The sequence below is a fragment of the Lepisosteus oculatus genome, chromosome 1 (genome assembly GCF_040954835.1).
Source record: "Lepisosteus oculatus isolate fLepOcu1 chromosome 1, fLepOcu1.hap2, whole genome shotgun sequence".
Taxonomy (NCBI): domain Eukaryota; kingdom Metazoa; phylum Chordata; class Actinopteri; order Semionotiformes; family Lepisosteidae; genus Lepisosteus; species Lepisosteus oculatus.
In genome coordinates, this window is record NC_090696.1 from 64,977,981 (window position 1) to 65,003,160 (window position 25,180).

Below are 25,180 nucleotides of genomic sequence, written 5' to 3' on the forward strand. Positions count from 1 at the left end.
CAGAATGCGCACTTGTACTCGAATATGTACAAGTAAAGATGGTTTAACTTTCCAAGAGTCGAGTTTGTTCCATTTCTTTTAAACCTTCCAGCGTCAGAAAATGCAAATGAACCTTGAGTTAACACAGGTGAGTAAAAGGAGTATGCGCTTTGTTAAATACTACAATTAACGCTGCAGCTTCGACAACGGCGGCATTAGGAAAAACAGTTTGGGGACTTCCTCACTGACTCCTCGGGCTAACTGACAGTTTTACTGCCTTTTTCATTACAGCGGGGCGTGCTAGTCACGGAGCATGTAAAGCGACAGTAGGAAGGCAAAGAGAGATCAGACATCCTCTGGACTCGGCAGGTGAGGGAGAAAGCCGGCATTGCTCCCCGGTTTTTAGAGGTTAACGGCAGCAAAGGGTGAACCTAGGGTAAAAGGGGAGATGTGGTGGATACAGTCCAACTCCAAGGCGAGGTTTACTATTCTCCCCCTCCCTCCCTCAGGTCCCATATTTCCAAGGGTGACTTTGAATTCCCAAACTTGGCTTGACTGTCTTCCGAGTATATGAGAGTAGCAGGGTTCTAGTTTGGGGAGGACTAAGTGAGCTGCTGGTCAGAGACAAGGAAGGCCTCGCCCTCATCAGCTGATGCTGGGTCTGTTGAGCTCTGGGGGGGGGGTCTTCTGCCACAGAGGGAACAACTGTCAGAGTGCGTGTGGATCCACGCACAATGCTGGGCACGCCTTGTAGCGGAGCGTTCAGACACGGTGACGTCATCGCCCTCCCTGCACATAGCAGGGACCTCAGCTTCTGATGCTGAGAGAGGTCTCCTTTAGCTCATGTGGCTGGCTCCCTGTTGTGTTACACTGGAGACCTGGGTTCGCGTCCCAAGTGTTGTGGGACGAAACGGGCGGGGTGGAGCGGTGGAGGGCAGGAGCCTGTGTGGGACGGTCCGTGACGGGGGGGCTTGTCTCATGCTGGTTTTGGCACTCCTGTTTTCCTCTGTGGAAGGGTCATGCTCTGGCAGCAGGGTGTGGCCCCTCACTGGAGGTGGGTAGCACTCACAGGTCCACATGGCACATGGCATGGAGGCATCCTCTGCAGAGCTCTGGCAGCAGGGTCTAGCGGCTCATGAGAGCGGTGTTGGACAGCCACTTCTGTCAGTCCCAACGCTCTGCTTCATCACCGGCATCAGGAGAACGGTGTGAAGCTCGACCTCCGAGGCACTGGGCGCAAGGGAGCTGTCCTACACTCAAGTCCTGCTTCCATTCCCCTGGACTCTTCTTCCCCCTGCCAGCCTTCTCCTGTTCTCCAGCCTGTCCTGTTCTGACCTGCCCTGGGACTCTACTGGACCTGGACTGGAGTGAGCACAGCATTCTGCTCGGTCTCTGACGTGCCTCCCCATTCTGCCCTGACAGTGTGCCCTTGACCTGGGCTCAGGAGAAGATCCCCTATGAAGAGCACGTGCTCTGATCAGCACAGTACCCTGTGTGCCGCATGGTGGACTGCCCCAAGGTTCTACTCCCTGTCCTGCAAAGGTCCAATTGCAGACTAACTAGCAGTGCCCTTCCCTGAGTTTCCCTTCCTGCATTTGGCTCAGTGAAGCGCAGTCCATTACGGAGTGCACCAGTCACTTCTCCTGGACTGGAAAGCCCTTGCTATTGGGTCCAGAACAACTCCACTCCCATTCTGGTGGGTAGTGTGGTGTAAGAAATGGTCTGATAAACATAATATTTTTTTTCTTTGTGTGCTAAAATGGTATGTAATCATGTTTTGATTAAAAAAATAGTTAAATCCAGTGTATTGTCTTGTTTTGTATATTCCCTTGGGTTGAATAATGATCACTATTTTGATTGAGCATAAAATGATAAAACATGGTAAATGATCACAGTTCACAGCAGCAGATGAAAAACTACAGTAGAAAGGATAATGTGAGGGTGCAGAAGGTGTAGTTTCTCCTTTTGTTTTATGTTTAAAAACCTGTTGTTTGTTATAATATTTAGGACACTATGCTATGGCATTCCATAGATCTATAGTAAAATAATGTAATAAATCTGAATAAAACAAGGAGTTAAAGAATTTAAAAAATATATCATATCTTTTAAAAGCAGAGTGTAAAATTTAGAAGCTGCAAAAATGGTGCATCACTTTATTCTAATTCTTAATGTAATTCTAACACTTGCATTTTTTGTAGAGTTTGTAGACGGGAATTCTGGCATTTGGGGGGTTTTGTTTTAGTTTTGTAGCATTTAATTCCCAGGAGAAATTTTCATCCGTTTTACTCTCAATCTGTTTTATTCTTATATATCCTCGATCTGGAGCATTCTTAAACATATAAACAAATTATACATATAAACGTGTTCAGTAAACAAAAGTAAATACAATAAAAGCATATACCTGGAAGCTGCACTATGGAAGGAGTGCAAAGTCTAAGTGGTTTGCACTGAGTGCCCTCTGCCATGCAGTGTAAACAATCCCCTGAGGAGATGGAAAATGGAAGGGAGTCACTGTTCTATTGGTAGCGGATTAGACACAATATTAAGGACTACTGCCACCACGGAGATGTTTGTACTACCCACAAGGGCGGCGCCGTACCAAGGGAGCCCATGCTTCCTTTCTCCATACCAAGATCCTCCTTCCGAAATAATTGTTTATTTTTTTCATTTGTACTATAACTAGAATAATTAATGACAACAAATCCAAATTCTTGCAAGCACCTCAACCTGCCTTCTGCTGCTTCCATACTGTGTTGTCAACACTTAGTGATACAAACAGAAACAAATTACAGTATTAATATTAGATTATTACTAACAGTGCCACTCAATCAATGGAACAAGAAAAATAGACTGATCATATTAGATCTCAAAAGCTGACCATGGATGACCCTAGTCCATATTGACTTGAGGGGCCTCTACGGAAAAAAAATATTTCCTGCAGTAAGTAAAAGGCATTCATCCCTTTGGACAAAAATGATCAGAACAAATGCCCCATTGTTATGACCAGGGATACTTTACTGCTGGATTACATTATTCAGAAAAGACATTCCGGACAAGTTCCTGGCTGCTTGTTCATTAAAAATCCCCTCTCTTGACCCTGGTGTCCAGGATACATTCCACTCTGCACTTGAACTATCTGGCCTTAAATTTAAATTTCCCTCATAATTCAACTACTGAAGGAATTTCTTCCTCTTATTCTTGAACTGCTGTGTAGTGGACCTGTGCATAATGGCCACCACGTCAACCAGGTGGTATGACATCTGTAAAATGCTTTGAATCCTTTGGGGGTGAAAATAAAATGTATTAATTGCAATCGATAAAATTTAAAGGATGACAGTACCTCAGTAAGTTATATTTCAGTAGTTCGGGTAGATCCTAATAAATGTGAGAGATGAGAACTGCAGTGTATATTTGGGTGTACAGTTGCTCACCTGGCTGAAGGGATCTGTGACTTTGCCAGAAGGGCACGGCTGCCCAGATCCTCCCACTATACTCAGAGGATGAAGCCAGGGAGCTGTTGTTGGGGTTTGGAAAGGGAGGCAGGAGGGGTATGAGAGAGGAGAGCTACAGGAAGTCCCGGGTGCGAGACATATATAACTAAGTGAGCGGAAGAGTGCGCGATTAGGATCTAACCTTTGTTATAATTCCATTTAGATGAAAAAAACATCTGGCTGGGTCTACAGTTTTATAACATCTATTTATTGTATGAGGTTCAAGTGGGAAGCTGACTCAGCGTGCTTTTGCTGCAAAGAATCAAATAAAGGTTTTGTTTTGTTTTTATTTAGAGGAATGTTTCATTTGTTAAGCCTTCTTCAGTTGTTCTTCGTACAGTACATGTTATTTTGTTTCTGATATTTTGTTCTTGGTTATGTTACAAGATGTGACATACAGAACAGTAATTTTATTTTGAAAGTAAAATGTTATAAGTAATGATTATATCTGAAATGCCTCCGGAACTGTTTACATTTAAATGTGCATTGTTTAAGACAGAGAGAGGCATAATAATGACACTGCAATGGAATAATACAGTGCATTATTATGGAAAAAATAATGCATCCAGATAGATATATACATTCATAGACAACCACAGAAAGACCAGAAGAATAGAAAGATAGAGAAACATTGAGACTTCCACCAAAAATACGTATTGCTGATCAAAAAATGAGACACACTGAAGTAGACGCAGATTTATCTGCTTTTGCTGTATGTCTGTGAACAGCATGTTGTTCCTCGCCCATTTTAGGAATGGAATTGACAACGGTTTGCAGTGCAGCTAAGTTCAGACATTTCCATAAATGTGTTTGTTAGGGCGCCTTTGGGGCATTGCTTGTGAACAGCTGCCACACAAGTTTTCAGTTGGTTCATTGTCAGACACTGAGGTATCCATGGAAAGAAAATCTCTTTTGTTGCTTCCAGGCGGCACACTACTGTACTTGAAGGCAATGTTTTAGCAGTGCTTCATCAAAGATTTTGTGAAATGTGTAACTGTTTTGCAAGGAGCTGATGCTCCCTCCCACTGTAAAAGAAAAACTGTCTGTAAGAGACAAAAAGGCATTCTGCTTCACTCATAGATTGCATAGGCCTTGTCATAAAACATGTCATTAAGATGAGCTTTACCACTAATGCACTGCGTTAAAAAAAATCATAATCACGTGATAGAATATGATACGGTATAATGTACATTTGTGCCTGTAAAGACTAAAAGAATGATGCACTGAATTTTGCTGGCAGTAACTTCTTTGTATATAATGTTGTTATTCTAGACTTATTTTGGAGGTTTTATCTTAAAGTATATTTTATTGCTGTATTCAGACCCCACTACAATTTTAAAGTGATTTACATATCTATGCAGGTAAATACAAGACAGTACATCTCAGTGAAACGTAGCTTAAAGGTACTGCACTTTAAAAGCTTTGTGACTGCTGCTTTATTAGATGTGATTCATATCCTTCCTGCATGAGATCTTTTTTTTTTCTGCATTTCCTTTGCTATAAGGATTCAAAATTTGTGTGATTAACCGTACCAACAAGATTTAGAGCTGGCAGAGCTTATGTGTTTTTTCACTGACCACTTAACACCCTCAGGGATTTCTCAAAATATGTCTCTCATCAGGGGACCCATGTTAATGTAATGTGAAAGCCAATTTTCTATATTGTTATGATATAAGTTTATAATATAAGTTTGTCTAATTACAAGAGCATATGTCCACTAATCTCTGGGAAATCTAATAGTCTTTTTAAAAAACGTATGGTTACAAACAATAGAAGCCCATTCGGCTCATGTTCATTTGGTGACTAATTGATTTGAGGATCTCCTGCCACCATTTCATGACACTTTCTCTGTTAGTAGTGTTCTCTGATGAAGAGACAGTCACTGTAAGTTACTGTACATCTTACTTTAGATCTTGAACTGTACTGTATCTTGTTGCTGTGATGTGGACAGATTCCAGATAAGAAATATCTTTTTTTGTAAAATTGTAAATAAGGTTGTACACATGTAAATGATATCTTACTAGTGCATTGTAAAAACGAATAAGCAAAAATATGAGAAATAATGAGAGATGGTTTATTATTTTGTGCATGTGAACTGCATAAACTAGCTTATGTTTGTTTTACACAAAATAGCACTTCCATAATTAACACTTCTAAAAAAGAAATTACTTTTAATTTGTAGTTGCCTCATAATCCCATGCAGAAGCATGATTCATTTACAATACCTAAATGTTTGTGGTTGCAATTACAGTTTATTTTCATGCTTAGAATAATTTCCCAGCTTTTCTGTATACAGTCCTCACACACATCTTCTGCACCTACACAAACACAAATGTACTGTATATCTGAACTGGGCAGATTCCTACCACTGGTTTTGACAGAAACCTTTTGGAGGTTTGTAGTCCTTTGATCTTGTTTTTACAGGAGGCAATTGCTTGCTCTTGTCAGTGCTGTTATAATCCCCATTACATTTAGTGTTTGTCCAGGGTGGGTGGTTCCATCTTTCTGCTTTCAAATGAAAGTAAGCAAGTATCTTCAGCAAGATCCCCACCAAAAAGTAACAATCAACCCATAACTTGACTCCAGGACTCATGGCAAGTGTGTCTCTCTCCCTGTTACAGACTTTGATAGCTACAGTTTTGTTAGTACCTTTACAATGTCACCTGAAATAAAAAAAGCAGAGCAGAGAGAGCTTCATTTTCAGGATTATGGATTAAAATTCACAAGGTCTGTTACATAGAAATGATGATACAAGATAACATAAATATCTGTTGGAATTTTTGTGAGAGATGTGGGACTCTCATGAACTTTGGTCATGCTGGCATCACACTACTATCAATAATATAAAATTGAACACTTAACTGTAGGGCAAGAGGATCAATATAAATGACAATGTCTTACATATCAAATAAAAACTTTTGAACCTGTTTAGAAACCCATGGTGAAGACATTTGTTATTCACCATCTTGAAAAACGTAGATATACATAGGTCCCAAGTATAGTACTGTATTGTAAAAAATGGTAAGAATTAATGTTTTAATATCCTTGAGTCTGAACACTATCACAGGGGATTTTTTTATGTATTTAACATTAAAAAAAGCATTAACTAAAATATACCTTTGATTTCGGGCTGTATTTTGATTGAAACACTTTTTCAAACGGACGTTTAAGTAAAAAAAAAAGTATTTTGTGAGATGTTTAAGACAAACCATCAATATCTGGTCTTTCTAAAATAGTATAAATTGCAAAGTCTCTTAATTGTCTAATGCAGTGAACACTTGTTTTTTGTCATAATGAAACCATACTTACTTTGGCTACAGATGAAATCTCTAATGAATACTCTTTTTGCATTTAAAATGGTGTTATTAAAGAAGATACTCGTGACTGTAGATACTGGAGCCTGCAGCAGGCTGCTGTGGGTGGAGCTGGCTTAGACCAGATTGTGGAAAGCCCCGTGCTCTCCTGCAGTTTAACATACCATATGACATACTTCTAGTTGAACGCCCAGTGTACTTTTTTTGCGCTCACATCTCATTATAACCAAAAACATACAGGAAAAAATAATTAAGAGAGACATACCACTGCAAAAATTCCAAAATAACTGAATACGTTCTACCTTTAACAATACCCAAGTACTTACAGTAGGAGAAACAATTAAAAATGTTTTGCTGTAGTGCACAATTTATGCTGTAAATTTCATTTGTTGATAGGCGCCAGCTAGTTCCCAACCAATGTTAAAGTGAGGAAAGCATTCACGTGTAAACAATTACGATTCCGTCTTTCGGATGAGATGTTAAACTGAGGTCCTGACTCAGTGGTCATTTAAGGTCCCCAGGCATTTCTCAATAAGATTAGGGAGTCATCCCAGTGTCCCGGCCAAATTTCCCCCCTCGTCCTTTGCCGTGGCCTCCAAATTGTCCCCCATGTGTGATTGGCTTGTTTTACAAAGTTTCAGATATTGGCACAAATTATTTCCAAATTTTCAAAAGATGTAAGATTTAATTTTCATGCATATATGAAGTAGCCTTTTCTGTTTTAAAATTGTGACAATGTTTTTAAAAACAGCATCCAGTATTGTCTGCCTATTTATAAGTAACATTCTGATATTTAATAAAATCTAACATAAATTATGTGACCAATATTATCTCCTCCAGCAGTATCTAATCTTAATTGCAATGTTTAAGTGTTCTATTTCAATAGGAAACTATTAAATTTCCAAAATGATTTGAAGACTTTAAGTGTTAAAACAGTTGCAAGGATAATGATGTGGAAAATAGTGTTCATTCATTCAATATTAATATCATGGAATTCCTGAAATAATCCCACTTTATAGTTTATGAAAGGCGTGGAGGAATAGGTTGTTACATACTATAACAGCAGCTAGACATCTGTTTGATCTAAATGTTGTCTTTGGCTGTGAACTGCTCCCACAGATCAGTGTAACACTTCCGGATTAAAACAGAAGCCTCGGTCTAGTTTGAAACAAACTAATAATTGCCATCCAACACGTAGCATACTTAAACTGACCCATCTGGCACTGCAACTGCAGGGGAGACAAACACAAGCTTATTACATACATATAATGAAGCTAGAATGCAGCCTAATTTTATTAATTGCACCAAGGTCAGTAGCAATTGGAGATTGTACACTTTCTGGTGAGATTTAAGTACAGAGCATATGATGAAATCTCTCCATCTGCACACACATTTTGGAAGTGCAGCAGTGTGGTTCAGTGTTTCTTAATCCCCAGAGTTTCCTCAGATTTCAAGTTCCGGTATTGGTCTGCGTGGAATTCTCTAGGCGTACAGAAAATGTCTCTTTAGCAGTGCTTCAGTGAGATCATACTGTATACTGTACCTTGGGATACTTTGCAATATAGTCTTTGGCCACAAGAACAAAATAATTCCACTGATCAGAGATTGGAAAGGTATTCAATATGCTGAGCCTTATACACTTCTTATCATATACTCCAATATGGGTGCAGCAGGTCATGCAACTGATCTGAAGACATCATGGGACTACCTAGAATTGTCTATGTCCTTGTGATTGCAAGCTTTTCATTACCGAGTCAGCCAAAATGGAAAAAGTGGTAATTGTTACTGCTTAGATGTCACCAGAGCTTTTTCAATGCAATTGCCTGTCTGCATCTCTATGCATATAATCCCATTTTCAGCCTTTGTTGTTCCTTCACTTTAGATAAGAATTTCCAGCAACTTCAGTAGAAGCAAAACAACACAGGTCTGGAGCCACCCTCTGCAGAAGCTTCAGCAGAAACTCATCAAGTTCTGCCACAAAGGAAGATGGAGCAGAGAGTGATACTGTATGTCACCCACAGGAGTTAAAGAGGAATAACAGACACTCTCCCTGCCAAAATGGGCGGAAGGCAGGATACACTCTGGTAGGGATGCCAGTCCATCGCTGGGCACACATAAACACACACATACTCATTCCAGAGCCAGTTTTCACAGAAGTAAATTTCTGTATTGCAAAAGTAAATCACTGCATGTAACATACTGTACATTTATTGCTTGCTTTTTATGAGAGCATTTGCCAAAAACAAAACAAAAAATAACACAGAGCATGGATGAAACAGAATTCTTTATGAATCAAAATTAATTGAAAAGGTCTTCATATTCACATCAATTGGTATTAAGAAAATTAAGAAACCATTTAATGTTTCATTTATGTGAAATAAACTGAATCTTGTGCTCCACACAAAGACACCCTTGTGATGAAATGATGAGATCATAAGTGCATATAAACAAAGGAAAGATACTGTATACTTATTGCAACCATAATTAGGTATTTACAGTAAGTATCCAGAAGTTAACCAACATGTTCAATGAGTCAGTCATTTAGTGTTCAGCATGTATTGACCTCATATATAGGACATTATTAAGTTTCATCATTTAACTATATAGTGCAAAAGCTATTATTTTTTAAACTTTGCAGTTAATGTGGTTCATATTGGCAAAACATTAATTCTCACAAATCCTCCTGGACAATCAATTCAGTTATGTATGGAAATGGAAAGTTGACATCAGGATCTATTTAACTATTCACCCATTCATCCATGTTCTAACCACTTTATTCAATACAGGACCACACAGGAGCTGTATATCCCAGCAAGCAACAGGCGCAAAGCAGGATACATCCTGAATGGGATGCCATCACAGGGAACACATAGTACATGTACATGCACATGCACATTCTCACAACAGAGCCAATTTTACCAGAATCTAATGAACCTACAAGTATATATTTGGACTGTAGGAGGAAACTCATGCAAACACAGATAAAACATGAAACCACATGCACCCCAGGAACTAAACCTAGGGCTCCGGTGCTGCAGGACAGCAATGCTAAACACTATGCCGCCATGCTGCTCTGTATTTAACTATACTAAGTTCAATATAGTTATACAAGTAACTTACTGTAGATCAAATGGTACAACAGTGTGAATAAAAGCATTGCAATTGACAAAATGCGATTTACGCAGCACAAGGTCTTAAACATTATATCTCCTAAGAACAGGTTTATGAACCATAGTAAATTGTAATTATCATTCAACAATATCAATCACTTCCTTTGGCACATATTTTCCTGCTCTCATTATATCGTAAAACTAAAGGCTGGCACTAAGTGAAGGACCAAAGTGTTTCCTGGAGTTAAGTTTACTTGGCTATCAGTGTGGTATTTTTTTCATTTGAAAAACACATTGGCTTCTTAATACAAACATTTTTCCCTTCCTCTCAGTTGGTGTAATATGCTGTGCCTTGTGAGAGCATAAAGCACAAATGAAGGCTTAATTGTATTGAAAAGCTGATGTAATACCAACGGAATGACTAACAGAGTAACCCCCATATCACCTCTCAGATGATTCACTGTGTTTTTCTGACCTAATCTTATTATGTCTTGGAGCACACTTTTTTATTGCCTTGTTGAAGACAATGTGTTTACCCATAGTTACTTACTGATAGGTAAGGAGCTGCAATTCAAACTAGGCATGAAACCAAAGCGTTCCTACTAAGGTTCCTAATGTCTATTCTTACCAGAAACCTTTGAAATACATTTTTAAGATTCTGTGTATAATTGTATGCTCACTTCCAGAATTTAAGGGACTAACAGCATCATCTAATTTTGAATGATAAGGTCTGAACATTCTGTCAATTTGCCGCCCTTAATGTTTTTTTCTACAACAAACGTTTTTAGAGGAAACTTTTTTTTTGTTTAATTTTCAAAGCGTAATAGGAAAATATCGGGCTGCCACAGAAAAAGGTAACAGCAAGGACACAATGAAAGCAGTAAAAAACAGTTTTGAAAATAATGTTGTGTGGAAGAAAGAATTAAATTAATAAATGTATAAAATACTACAATGATTGTCAATTAAATATGCAATTATTTTACGTTTGTGTTTGTAAATTCTCAGAAACAAATGTCCGGTAACTATTTCAAGTTTTCAACTTTCAACACATGACAAAAACAATGCTTCTTAATTAAGTTAAACTCTAAAATACACAGTCTAATTGAAAAAGCATTAATGTTATAGTTTGTCTCAGGTTTATGGAATCAACATTAAAAATGCCTAAGTATTTAACCAGTACGGTAGTTTAGACTATTTTCAATAGTTCCATTATATTCTAATGAATGTGGTAAATGGACAAAATATGTACTGTATACAATTTTCGTGACTTGACTAGATCAGGAAATGTCAGTCTGCCCAGTAGGATACCAAGCAAGATTAGGATTTAACCTTCTCCATCAACATCTGTTATAAATTTAATTAATATACAACTTTTTCTTTGCTTAGTCTGTGAGATGTTTTTGATTACTTCTGAAATGAGCGAAATAGTAATTTAATAGATTATTTAATCTATTAACCATTTCATTTTTATTACTCATTTGCTCTACATTTCCTCTTATCATTTCTGAGGTGTTTTGCTTAATCACATTTGCTTTTTTATAGTTTTTACTTACTAATCGGTAGAACATCAAGTAGAACATCTTTAAAATATTGCCATCATTCTGTACTGATTCCATAGCAATTCTGTCCTGTTTTACTTCCTTTAGCTCTCTCTTGATCCTTCATAGTCTGCTTTCCTGAAATTGTAAGCCTTTGTTTTGGACTCTGCCTATTCAATTTCAAAGTATACTTTAAAACATCCCTTTTGCTGATCACGGTTGCCTAATGGTTATATTTCCTCTGAGGCATTCCCTCCTGAAGGTACCCTTAAGAACTGGATAACTAAGCAGTCACTCATAATGCCTATCTTTTCCATTTCAATTTCAGAATGACTCCCTAGCAATTTTTCCTTATCAATATGAAAAATTACAATGATAACATCTTTTCACATACATTCCTGATAATATTATATTAAACTGTATTGTAATTGATACCTGAATGTGGTGCTGAATATAGGAGACTCCTAATACTATGGCCTATGAATATTATTCTATCTGGCTCATACAGAGTCTTGATTTACATGCCTGAGAGCTCTTTTTAGCACAACCCCTCTTCTATCCTTCCCGTTTGTCCAGAATGTCTTGAATGTTGTATATCCACCAATGCTAAATTCACTAGGGATTCACCCAATAATTAAGTGTATTGAAAGGTTTATTGAAGGTTTTAGTCACAGTAGAGTAAATAAGATTTAACAAGCTTGGCTGAGGGCTAAACGTCCTGGTCATAGGTGGAGGAGGATCCCATACAGAGTGGGTTCCGAAAATTTTAAAAATCATTAATTGACCAAACGGTTTAGTGTCGTTTAGTAAAATAATTATTCATAACCCCCAACTTGTAAGTGATTTCTCCAGAACAGTGGTTCTCAAACTTTTTGGACCAAGTATCACCCCTGATCCAACCAAAGCATCCAAGTACCACCTACAAGTCATCATCTCATAGGAACCCCAGAAATTCTCAATGACCAACATGAGCGCGCGTTCACACACACTCACACATACATATAATAAATATTATAATATAAACTTTATTTGATATAGCGCCTTTAAAGGTGGCTTCTCAAACCATTTTACAGAAAAAAACAGTAACAACAACATAAAAATAATAAAAAAGCACCATTTCAGTGAGAGGGGTGAGGCTGTTTAGTCGAGCAAAGCAGATGTGAATTAATTTTTCGAGCCTTGATACAATTCACAACAGAGTCTAACAGATTTTAAATCGTCAGGCATTTTCTTGACGGAAAAGGTCTCGCGGTGAATGTTGCAATGCGTCCATTAATTTCTGGAGCAACCTAATTCGTGGCACTACACCACTATGTCGGCTTGTCATCGCTCTAGCACTGTCTGTACAAACTCCGACACATTTTATCCAGTCGATGCCATTCTCTTCGATAAATTCATTCAGAAGCTGAAATATGTGCTCTCCTGTAGTTCCTGTTGGTGGCGGCTTACAGAACAGAAAGTCCTCATGGGACATACCCTCAAACTCGTATCTAACGTAAACGAGCAAATTGGCCAAATCGAATATAGACTCATCTAATTGCAGTGAAAAACATCTGCTAATCTTAGCGCGGTCTATCAACGTACGTTTTAATATCATCCGCCATATCAATAATTCTATAAGTGACCGTGTCTTTTGGGGGGGGCAGCAGGTCGAACTGTTTAGCAGCTTTTTCTCCACACATAATAGTGTGGGGCTTACCTGCTTTAGCAATCCACAAGCTTGTATTTTTCCGTGTTTCCATTTTTATTTCTGTATTTTAAGTTTTTATTTAATGCGCATGGGAGCGAAACACAGAAACGCTCAGTGTATTTTTCTCAAATTAACATAGAACAGTTCTTAAATATTTTTCTGTTATCTATCACGCTTTCCTGTGCTCACAAGATTACCAGGGCTCGTAGCACGTATTTCTATGCATTCTTGTGTTTACAACATTGGCATTGTTCCAAAATCACGCACATTCTCCTACCTCCCTATTTGCTGGAGATAGCTTTTGTTTTAAATACAATTGGTCACTTGCGTCTGTAGCATGCATTCCTATAGAGTGGTATAGAATTACATAGTAGCTCTGTGTCCACTGAAGTATTAGCGCGCACTATATCGTAGTACGTAGGCTGCATATTCGACACGTATTAAAATAGAAAATATGAAAACCTGTCCCGATTTTTCAGCGCACATGACAAAGTTCCAGGGTCATATGGTGTACCACTGCTGGTACGCGTACCACAGTTTGAGAACCACTGCTCCAGAATATACTCCAGTGGTTGATATAATTAGCGGCACTTGAATTCTTTATTCTCTTGCACAGCTTTGGTGAAAAGTGTAATAATCCAGACACACTTGTTTAAACAAATCTTTATTAACAGGGACAATACAAACACTACTATACGCTACACAGAACATAAACATACAACACAACGTTACTATATTTGCAGTATGTACAGACAAGACGGTCGAGAGGCCTAACTCTTGAATCACCTTAAATCAACTTTTATATAATGCCTACAGAGACCAAAATAAGAGATAAGCTGCATTTTAAAATAAATGCAATACAACCTGCAGATAAATCTCTCTCTCTCTGCAAACCTGGATGCCACAAAATAAATGGGAGCCTATCTCCCTATTCTAAATATGCACCCACAAACAGGAAAGACTGTCTTTAGCCATATCTTTTACTCAGGAAATACAAGTTCCCTAAGAACACAGAACAGCAAGCTCTCTCTATCAAGGTTCAAATACCTAGCTGCAGTCAGGTTTTGCCTGGATGATCATGAAGTAGGGGCTCTCACCTGCTGCAAGCTTCATGTTCCAACTCCTCCTGACTCCTATCTCTTGTGATCTGACCTTATTTCTCTTCTTTTCTTCCTCCCTTCTTCTCTTTTTTCTCTGTGGTCCTAATGTAATATTTATGGTGTGTTACTGCACTGCTCATTGACAATCATTTACCCACAACGTAATCAACTAGGTAAACCAAGGTAAACTCTACAATTGTTTTTTTATCACAGGATTGGGACCCTCTACATCTCAGCTAACATCCCCCTGCTTTATATATTGTATACTGTACATTGTAAATGTTGTTATTTGAGAAAATTATGTCAGGAATGATCAAAGATTACAGATAGCTGGAACTGATTGAACATGACTGCTGTCATCCCTCCCCAGCTTTAGTTATAAAGTCCATTTCTTCACCATCACTCTGTTAGCCAAGTTTCTGTGATTCCATTTATTTTACTGTGGTTGAACCTCTATCACGATCTGGCATAAAACTCCACAACCACAGAGCCCAAACACAAAAAGCAACCACTCCTTTCCTTCTAGGCCTCACCCTTAGAACACAGAGAAGGCCTTGATCAGGTGACCTCAAAGCACATTGATGCTGATAGGCAGACAAGAACTCTGACAAATATTCCTATGCTATTCCATTTAAAGTCTATAGGTGCTAGAAGCCAATGCAGGGAAACCAACACAGGAGTAATATTGCACATGTACTATTTTTTGCTATAGTAATGCATCTGAATTTTGTACAGGCCTTACCTGTAATAAGGCTTGCGTTGTAAGACTCGAGTGAAATGAATGTTACAATAGTCCAGTCTGGATGAAGGCTAGGTCTGGACTTCTTTCTCCACATCAGATAAAGAGAGAAAAGATGTAATTTGGGAAATATTTAATTAATGATAAAAATATATCTTTATAATATTTTAATACGTGACTGAAAATTTAAAGTGTGGTCAAACATAACACCTTGATTTCAAATTAGGTGTTAAGTCACCAAAGTCAATTTCTTTGTAGGTCAAATTGTTGTTGAGTCCCTACAATCAGGTCTAACGTTTTATTAGTTCAGCTGGAGATAAATGTCAGTAATACAATCTAGAATGACAGATACTGTGGTATTGTCACCAGGGTTTAAAAAGATGTGTAGGAGACAGGTATTGTATGACAACATCACAGAATTATGGATTCCTAAAAAGAATACAACATCAAATTATATTTTAGACTGCCAACCTGCATCAGCATAAAGAGTCATTCCAATCTGAAAAGTAGAAAGCTGTTGACTCTTCTTCAAATATGAAGGAGAGAGAGGTGGAGCACGAGAGAGTTTGTATTAAGTCTTGCAAAGGAACAAGTTAAAGGTTTGTTCCAAGCTGAAAAGAGAAGAAAGGAAACACAATGTTTCAGGTGTGGTCATACACATGACCAAGAAATTAAATCTTGGTCATCTGAATGGTATTTTTTGCTGGACAGTTTACGTAATTACTAGCAATTAATACCATTCAATCAATAATCAAGAACTGCATTACAATTCTAAAGCCACTGCAGTCGGTATGTAAGGTTCATTTAATAAAACTGGAGAAGACATTTGCATTACCTTGCAAATGATCTTGGAGAATATTATCTAAAATATTTCTCTTTTCTGACAATATTAATACTTTATGTAAGCTTTACTTTATATTAATGCACCACACTAACATACGTTATCGCACCTTGATTGTCATTTATAAAGTTATCTTATATTTGGGATAAAACAAGCCATTTCCAACAGTGAAATACAATTCATTATCACTGTATTTCTCTTTGTCAGAAATTGTATTGTATTTGTATTTACAAGGGACATGTTATAACCGGTTGTCCAATATGAAAAGCAAGTAGATTCCATCTCTGACATTGCTGACAGGAAAAAAAGATTTCAGATTTAAAGAAATAAAACAAATAAGGTTTTTACACAGAGTTTTTCTGTTTTATCAGTTGATAAAGAACCATCAACATATACAGTACTACTGTAAAAGAATAAAGAATAAAGTGTAAGAAGGCGCAATGAATGTATCATGGTAAAACATGATAAAACATAGAGAGGTGTGCTAACAAACCATAGCTAACCATGGGCAAATAAATGAAACATAAGCATGTTGATACAAAATGAACCATAGCAGACAAATTTAATTTGGTAAATGAGCTCATGTTTAAAAAAAAAGAACTGTAGGCCTTCAAGGTTTCTGCTGGTAAGATGTATTTCCTTATCGGGTTATAAGAAACAAGGAGACGGCTATCATGCAAGAAAAACAGGATGTCTCTTAAGCCAGGTGTGTGTGTAATCATATAATTGTGTAAACTGTGTGTGACGTCTTCTGTAAAGCTATAGTGTATGTAGTTACTATACACATGTGCCTTCTATGTGTAAATGGAATGGTTCTAGAGCTCAGGAATGTGTGCATTTATTTTTTTGTTTACATTCTATATCTTTATCTACAGATCTCATTGCATGTCTGCTGGCTTTTCAGCAGGCAGACAAAGGGTGTGTTTTAGATAGTACTGTATGTAATGTGTGCTTTGATAAGTACACAGCATATCAGATACTTTTATTTGTCCATATTTAAAATTAAAAGTATTTGTGTTTTGTGTATATTATAATTGTAATGAAAATTGCAGACAAAATATCCCTAAAAATGAATCAAGGTCCCACTGATTTAGTCTGCCTCATAAACTTTTCTAGTCTACATACTTGAGTGATTAAAAAGAAAAAAGAGCACCACTTAAAACAAAGAAAAAGTTTCACATTTTCTACACTGTTGCTGTGATATGGTACAATGCTCCAGGAGATCACAAGAATTCTCTGAATTTCAGACAGAAAGCAGCATGAATAAAAAGACTTCTAATTCTTGTTGGGTGATGGTGGCTTATTGGTCAGAAAAACAGCAAGTTCATGGGGGTGTCTATGGAACTGGCTCCACAATATTGTGTGGTTGTTCATTTCCTGCCACCTAAAACTCCTTGAATAACTTTTAACTCTTTGTAACTTGTCAAATTCTAGTATGTACAGTAGCCCCCCATAAAACAAATTATTTGCATTTATGTGGTATATTTATAACTAACAACAGATAACGACAAGGCACAGTTAAGGATGGTGTGATCACACCACTGTAGATATTAGAGCTAAACTAAGCTAAGTTTATTTATAAATAGTATGAGTTTAGGATAAAATAATTGAAATTGTTAAATGGCAGTAAAATATTTTTGAGCTGCATTTAACATTTGACAACTCTTTTTATTCATGCTGCTATCTGCCTGAAAGTCAGAGAATTCTTGTGATCTCCTGAACCATTGTACCATATCGCAGCAACAATGAAGAAAATTTGAATCTTTTTCTTTGTTTTAAGTGGTGTTGTGACTCTGTAATATGAGAGATAATTGGGCCTTGAGGAGCTACATAATTTGACAAGTTGCGTGAAACTGTAATAACCAAATTCAGCCAGAATTCAGCCACCCTCTGACTGCCCTAAGTAATGACCAAAAACAGAGTTACAATTTAGGCAAAGCCAGACCTTCCTTTGGTATTGCAAGTTGTAATGTAGAAAGCTGAATACAGGGCCTCTTCTCTAATATTTGCAGTGGTGTGACCATACCATCCCTTCTGTAGACTTTGTCTACTTGAATGAAATCTAGCCGTAGGATGTTTTTAAAGTTTAGGAAATCATTGTGCAGTCACGTAAACAGCGGCACATTACATTGGTCCGATACAAAAGATAATGCTAGATTATTTCTGTGATTTGTTTTGTATTATTGATTGTGTTTTAGGAATTTTCTTGTTTTTGGTGGAGGGTTATCATCATTGCTGCTAAAATATTTTTTTTCAATTATTTAAGCAAAATCTGCTTCTTAAAATGACAGTAAGAATAAGAACGGCAATAATTCAGTAGTTCACTTAAACCCTTTTAAAGATGGGATACAGGTGTGACAGTTTGTTAAATTAGTTTGTTTTATAGGCTTAACTCAGCTGGCTGAGAGCAGGACAATCTATCTGTGAGAACGAAGCTGCCCTCCCCTCCTTTTATGAGGAATGAGCCAGGGTGCTGCTGCAAGAGTAAAGATGAGGAGGAGGGAGGGTGCAAAATGAAAAAGCAAGCAGGTGAGCTACAAACATGAAGTTTATATGTAGCTAGGCATGATTAGAGCCTGACCTCCTTGTGAACTGTTTTTAAAATTCCACTAAAAATGTAGAACTTTCTTTACACACCGATCCTGGTGAATATCTGGTGAATGAATGCTAAAGAAATTGAGAAGAGTCAGAGAAACCTCAGTCAGCAGTCTTTCAGCAGAGGGTTCAATGGTATAATTTCCTTGACCACTGGTTTCCTCGCAAACGTTTTGAAGCATTGTTTAATTCTGAAATTCTTCAATGACAAATAATAGTCTTATGAAGAAACAGCAGGTTTCTGCAGATCAGGCATGTCAGGATGTGCAAGATACTGTAGCAATGCAGAACTGGAAAATGCAGAGGAAAAATATCTTAAGCCACCAACCTTTAATCATCACTCATGATAACACCTGCAATCATTGTTCCATGATAAGGCTTTCCTTCACCTTTGCACAAGGAATACACAGAGCTAAGTGCTGGGGGAAGTTCTAACTTTCATTAATCTTTCATTAAACTTTCATCTTTCATTAATCTGGACATTGCATCATGTTGCTGAAGCTGTTTGTGATGAATCAGTGTTTTCTTTTTGCTTAACTTAAACCTTTTTTACTGTATGTTGTCTTTATGAATGTTTTTAGGCTGCTGAACCATTTTGGGCATGACGGTGTTACTGCTGTGTCATCCCTGTCTGGTCCCACTGAGGAAAGAAACAGGGCACCCCACCCCATTGATTGCCTTAGTGTAGTGAGTGTCTTGAACCTCTCCCTCAATGACCAAAAATGGTGGTGTGGTTGACCATGAACATCAATCTCATTTGTGGGTACTGTATGGTTTCTTTGTAGTTTGTGTGGGAAAGAAGGAATTTTGAATTTTTATTTTTATATTAATGCTACTCTCTCCAAACTTAATTTCCAATGAAAGGGAATAGAGACACAGACGAGGCAGAGAATAAAGACGTGACTGGCATACAAGATTTTATTTTTTTAAAGAACGCAACTACTTAAACAGAAATACACCAACAGGGAGCAATACAGCAACTCTTATTTCATGAACTGACAAGAAAAAATGAACGATGATATTGTCAGTTCACAGTCCCTGTAGAATTTGCACATTGTGAATACATAGCTTAGCACTAGATCTAAGACTAGTGGGGAAAGTCACTTTGCTGCGAGAGAGGTTTGGGTCAGCCCACACACAGTGACTGCCTACTGTATAATACATTCATTCTTAAAGCGAATGATGTAGGTGTTTATATCCTAAAGGACTATTTTGAGTGGCTTCTGACTTCTTTATTCTGGTATTCAATTGAAGGTTTGCTCATGAGACTGTTGTTCCAGGAAAATCCATACAAATTAAATGCTCCCTGGCATTCAGGCCCCCACAACCTCCCATGCAGGTCAGACAGCAGAAGCTATGCTAAAAATTCTTTCATTAACCTTGTAATTGTGAAGTAGAATAGTGGGGACCAGCATTTAAAAGACCAGGACCAGGAAAAGTTAATTCCACCAAAGTTGATTCATCCTTGTTTGTATTCTAAACGATGAAAACATATCCAGCTTCAAACTTTTCAATTTTTTTCCTCTGTAATCCTTCCAAGATCACATACAAAGGTCCTCATGTTTTATCCTTCTTCACTCCTTATTTAGTAAAACAGCGAGAGGCTGTCGTAAAGTTTCAAGGTGGGTATTGGATTTCAGATTCCTTGCCGGTGTTGGCTTCCTCACAGCTAAAATTGTTTAGCATGACTTCATAGCCAAGTTAGGTGCCACATTTCATCTTACCAAGTTACAAAGTTTTACTTACTGAAGAGTAAACTCTTTTTTTAAAATGAATATATGGGGTTATTTTTGTCAACAATCAAAAAACTGTAATTGAAAATCTTCCTAGCCTCCCCTCTCATTGGTCCTTATAACTGACTCCCAGAAACAAGAATAAAAAATACAATCAAAAACTGAATGGTTACAATAGTGATAGGAGTATAGGAACTTACAGGAAATCTACATATGAATTATATACATAAAAACAAACTAAAACAGAGATTTAACCAAGATAATTATTGGCTCCCATGATCTAAGTGTCTGTGTTCTAGCATTATGGATGTGGACTGTGGAATTTCCGAAAATAAAATGACCAAAAGCAGAAAAGCCCTTTGAGGCCGAAAGAGAGCACCAGATGTCAGCCAACATTGTGCTCTCATTTTTGGGCAGCTGTAGTACCTGCCAACCAGATCTTTTATTTACAATAAGGATTCTTTCAAACATGAATCATCATTAAGTAAAAGTATCTGTGTTGAACAGGAGATATCTCTTTCTTGTGTCCCAGATAAAGAGAAACACATTTTAATCTAAAAAGTTTGGGCCTCTGGACATTCCTAAACCTGGTGAAACAAGATTCTAGTTAATGCCCTTTGTACACTGTGTACAATAAGGGGAATCAGATAGATACATTAGAATTATGTGTGGTTCAATACATCCTATTAACACATTTGAAATGGATCATCAAATGATCTGTATTTTTGGAATCATACACAGTATAAGATTATTCCAGATGTTTATTCATATAGTATTCCCAAAAGATATTGCCCAAACACATCTATAAAGGAATCGATTTCTCAGACAGATTGATATAGCGGGAGGTGATTTGTAAGAACACTGTAAAAGGAATTCACAAATAAAAGAAACTACGCCAGACTGTTTCTGTAGGATATCTTATATACTAGGTGAGAAAATAAGTTCTGTATCCCAGCACACCCCATAAGTGTGCATAGCAGCTCTCAACTGGAGATACACAAAAAAAGAAGAATCTGGAATGTTGCAGGGCTCCTGTCTGTTTCCACCATTTGGTAGATTTGCAAATTTCTGTACTGTATACCATGTGCAGACCATTGTGGGAAACCCAACTGTAAACTATAAGTGAAAAGATAAACATTGTGAAAGAGAGAGGAGACCATTTCTGTTTTGGTTTAATATTTTTCTCCAAGGCTCTATAACATGAGAGAAGGTTGGGCCTTGTCATTCATTTTTTGTTATAAATATATCACATAAAAGCAAATAATTTGACAAGTTGCATGCAACTGTAATAACAGAATTAAGCCACACTCTGGCTGCCCTTAGTAATGACCAAAAACAGAGGTTAAAATTATGCAAAGCCAGACTTTGGTATTGTAAGTTGTAATGTAGAAAGCTTGCCAGCTCTTCTTCTTCCAGATTAATTCCGAAACTTTTTTTTCAGCAGCCTTTAAAGAGAAGGTAAAGGTATCAGTGAGCTGGCAAAATTCATACACAGAATATCATTCATCTTAATAATTGAGTTTCAAGTCTGAATCGAATGGGTAGATTACATACATTTAAATGTCATTTTAAGATACACCCTATGTTTTTTAAGGAAATAAATAATTAGATATTTAAAAATTAGTGACTACTGGGTTATGGCAGTGTACAGCATTAATGTTTAAAGGGAGAAGGGCTGCTTTATCCTAAGAGAACCTATAGCCTGAAAAAGTCTTAAATTTGTCAAAAATTCTTAGCACCAAAAAGCAATGTTTTTTAGTAAAAGCCTCTGATCATCTATCTATCAAACACTATTAAAAGAGTTTTAAAAGCCATTTTTTGTAATTGAATTTGGACAATGTGCTAATTAAATATATTGTAAGCACTGTATACAATTTTATATAATACGTGCACAATTTATCATGCAAAATTATTGATTTTCTTTGGATCTGAATCTCTTCTCCATGTATAGATCTCTCTATATAGCGTCTTGTAAATGTCCAAAAAGTGTACAAAAAACAGAAAAGGCAAATACATTTACATTCATTTCAATGGGAGTCTGGAAACTGCTGGGAGCAAATAGAGAAGACGTGAAACTGCAGTATTAGTTTTGACACAAAACATAATTTCCATTTCAACTTCTAATTTTTAATTAATAGAATTCCTGAATGTCAACCCTTAAATATTCTGAGTTCAGCTTTCTGTGTGACCATGGTCAGGTCATGTGTCTTTACCAAGTGTCTCCCATCCATACCAACGTCTCCCATCCCCTCTATGACATGCTTGTAGAGATGAAGAGCACATTCAGCAATAGACTGATTAATCCAGGGTGTGACAGGGAGCGCTACAGGAGGTCATTCTTACCTTCTGCCATAAGACTATACAACTCATCCACCTTGCGTCTGGGCAGAGGCAACATTGACAGTGACCTGTTTCTGGACTGAACAGCAAACTGCTACATCTGTTCTTTTTCTTTTCCCGTTTAAAACCGTTTTTGTGCAATATATGCCAGGGACCTGTGCAATGCATTTATATTTATAGTCATATTGTGCAATACAACTTTTTTTTGTGTACTGTTCTGTTCTGGTTTGTTCTTTGTGTTCTGGACTGTGAGTAACTCTTCTTAGTGCACTTCTCACTGTACTGATTGTATTGTATGTATTGTATGTATCGTATTATTATTATTGTATCATTTGTTACACTGTGGCTGTGTTGTCTGTGTTAAGCTGCTGTTGCACTGCAATTTCCCTCACGGGATCAATAAAGTATCTATCTAAGTGCTTAACAAGTGTTTGACACTCATAATCACAATGATGTCCAAAAACTGCAATGACTTGCTTTATAGCCTGACTTTCAACTTCTATTTCTACTTAAAACAAGGATTGAAGTACTCCAGAAATCTGACAGCTGTGGACTATTATAGTCTCATGCCAGATGTGATGCATTAGGATTTGGCCTGACTCGTCACAATATGACAGAGTATGGTGGTCACACCTCAGTGTTTTTTTTTGTGATGCTCTGAGCTTATAGAAGCATCTGGGTATAAAGAGTATTACAAATGTTTCTTGTAATTAAAGGCTTAATGCAGGAGAGAAATCAGATCCTGCTTTGGATGACAGTATTTAATTAACTTTCCAAGCTTGGAATATCTTTTTGGACAGTAAATGGTTCTGGGTGGTCACCATTCATATTTGAAAACCATGCTATGAAACAAAACTCGTTTGAAAGGGCATTCAGTCTCTTCTAAATTAAATCAAAATATAAGTTTGTGTATGCAAAATGAATATGGCATTTCCTTTTTTATTGAAACAGTCCCCTAATGCTTGTCTAAATAATAAAAATAATCCCCTAATAATAATCTTAAATTTCCTGTATATGTAAATGTACAGTGTATAATGCAAATGTGTACTTATATACTGTATACTTATAAAATGATAACATTCTGTTTCTTTACCTCATCTGTATTACCTCAATTTTGGAAATGCAGGTGTTGAATAAACCTGTTGTAGGAATTCAGTAGACCCCTGTTTTACAGAAATTCTGCATTACCAAAATAAGATGAAGTATAGAATAGTTTTGATGTAAAATAGATTTGATGTTCTACATCTACAGAAAATAAGACAATTTATAGCAATTTTAGTTTCAGAGAACAAATTACTCCCCAGTTTGTGAAAGAAAGCATTACTTTAAAGGTGCAAATTTTGCAATATATATATATTAAATAGTATAATATAAAATTACCTCAGAATTACTGGAAGTCAGAGATAGACATTTTTTGTAAATTTAGGTAAATTTGTAAAAATACATCAGACTAAAAGTATTCTGAAAGGCATTCAGAATAAGAAGGATAAGAAGTAGGAATTCGAAGTAGGTTAAGTGTTTTAGAAGAAAAAAATACTGGAACTTGTCCATTCTGAAAGGAAGCAGTATTCAAGAAGCAAAATGAGAAAGATTTTCACTTAAAAAAAAATTATTGTTCAGCATGATACAGGATGACAACATGAAAAGTCTTCTTTTTTGGTGGCACACAAAATATGTAATTTAAATTGTGTATTTTATCTCACATCATATTTAATATATTGTATATTGTAAGATCTAAAGGTACATTTGCTGTATAGAGTACCATACAATATTTATTTCGATCAACAATCAGTATCTTCAGGATCAGGACTTTTGGATGAAGGGTTTACTTTTCACCTTGTGACTTAGCTAACCATCAAATTGTGATACTTCATTGTAAAAATGTATCATTATACATACAACATATTGGCTAGGAAATAAACAAATTAATATGGTTATTGTGATAATTAACAAGAATGATGACCCTAAAACTGGATCCAGAATAATCCAGACTGTGGATTATTTAGTTGTTAAATTGTTTAACATGAAGATTGAAAACTAGAAGCTTTTAAACTAATGGACATCCTAGTTTCATGATCTTCATTAACTTCAGTAAAATAGAATTGCATGTGAATGACTAAGGAGACCAGGCTTCATCTAGAATAAATGTCTGCTATATGAGACATTTATAACTGAATGGGAAAAATGTCCATGGATATACTACTATAGTTGTGTAAACATTCACTTATGACAGTTAGCAATGAGAATATTTAAATGAGAAAATATTTTTTTCTTAAATTATTTTCACAATAGATTTAGGTTTTCCATGTATTCAAATCAATTTGTAATTTTCAAGTGCCCTAGTTATTTGGAGCACCTGATTGTGTGTGAGTTTGGACAAACATGGAAATATAGATGAGATAAATAAATAAAATATGCATTAATGCCCACCCACAGAACCAGACACTGTTAAATCACTATCATCAAGTCAAACTATAGAAGACATAAGACAAAGAAAGGTGAGAAATGCTTTGGCACACAATGAAGCATATTATACATGACTCTGATGTTACCATCATCAAGGCATTTTTTCTTTTTTCATTCTTCTTCAGAATGAAAAAAACAGCCTTTTTTACTGACAGAAAAAAGGAAATCTACTGCATAGTTTACATAGCTTTCTAAAAAAAATTCAAGATCAATGAAAACAAGAAATTATGAAACCCACAGGAAT

The 25,180-nt window shown here is 36.7% G+C and overlaps 1 long non-coding RNA gene across 2 annotated transcripts; it reads left to right on the forward strand.

The window, feature by feature from the left end:
* Positions 1-14: 14 nt before the first annotated feature.
* Positions 15-21,933, forward strand: LOC107077203 (uncharacterized). Of its 2 annotated transcripts, XR_001478289.2 has the most exons (5): positions 15-127; positions 271-348; positions 8,667-8,868; positions 18,189-18,331; positions 18,979-21,933. It is a non-coding gene; the product is annotated as an uncharacterized lncRNA (long non-coding RNA). The 2 variants fall into 2 exon arrangements; XR_011189902.1 differs by lacking the exons at positions 8,667-8,868; positions 18,189-18,331; positions 18,979-21,933 and having other exon boundaries at positions 271-1,777.
* The last annotated feature ends 3,247 nt before the right edge of the window (positions 21,934-25,180 follow it).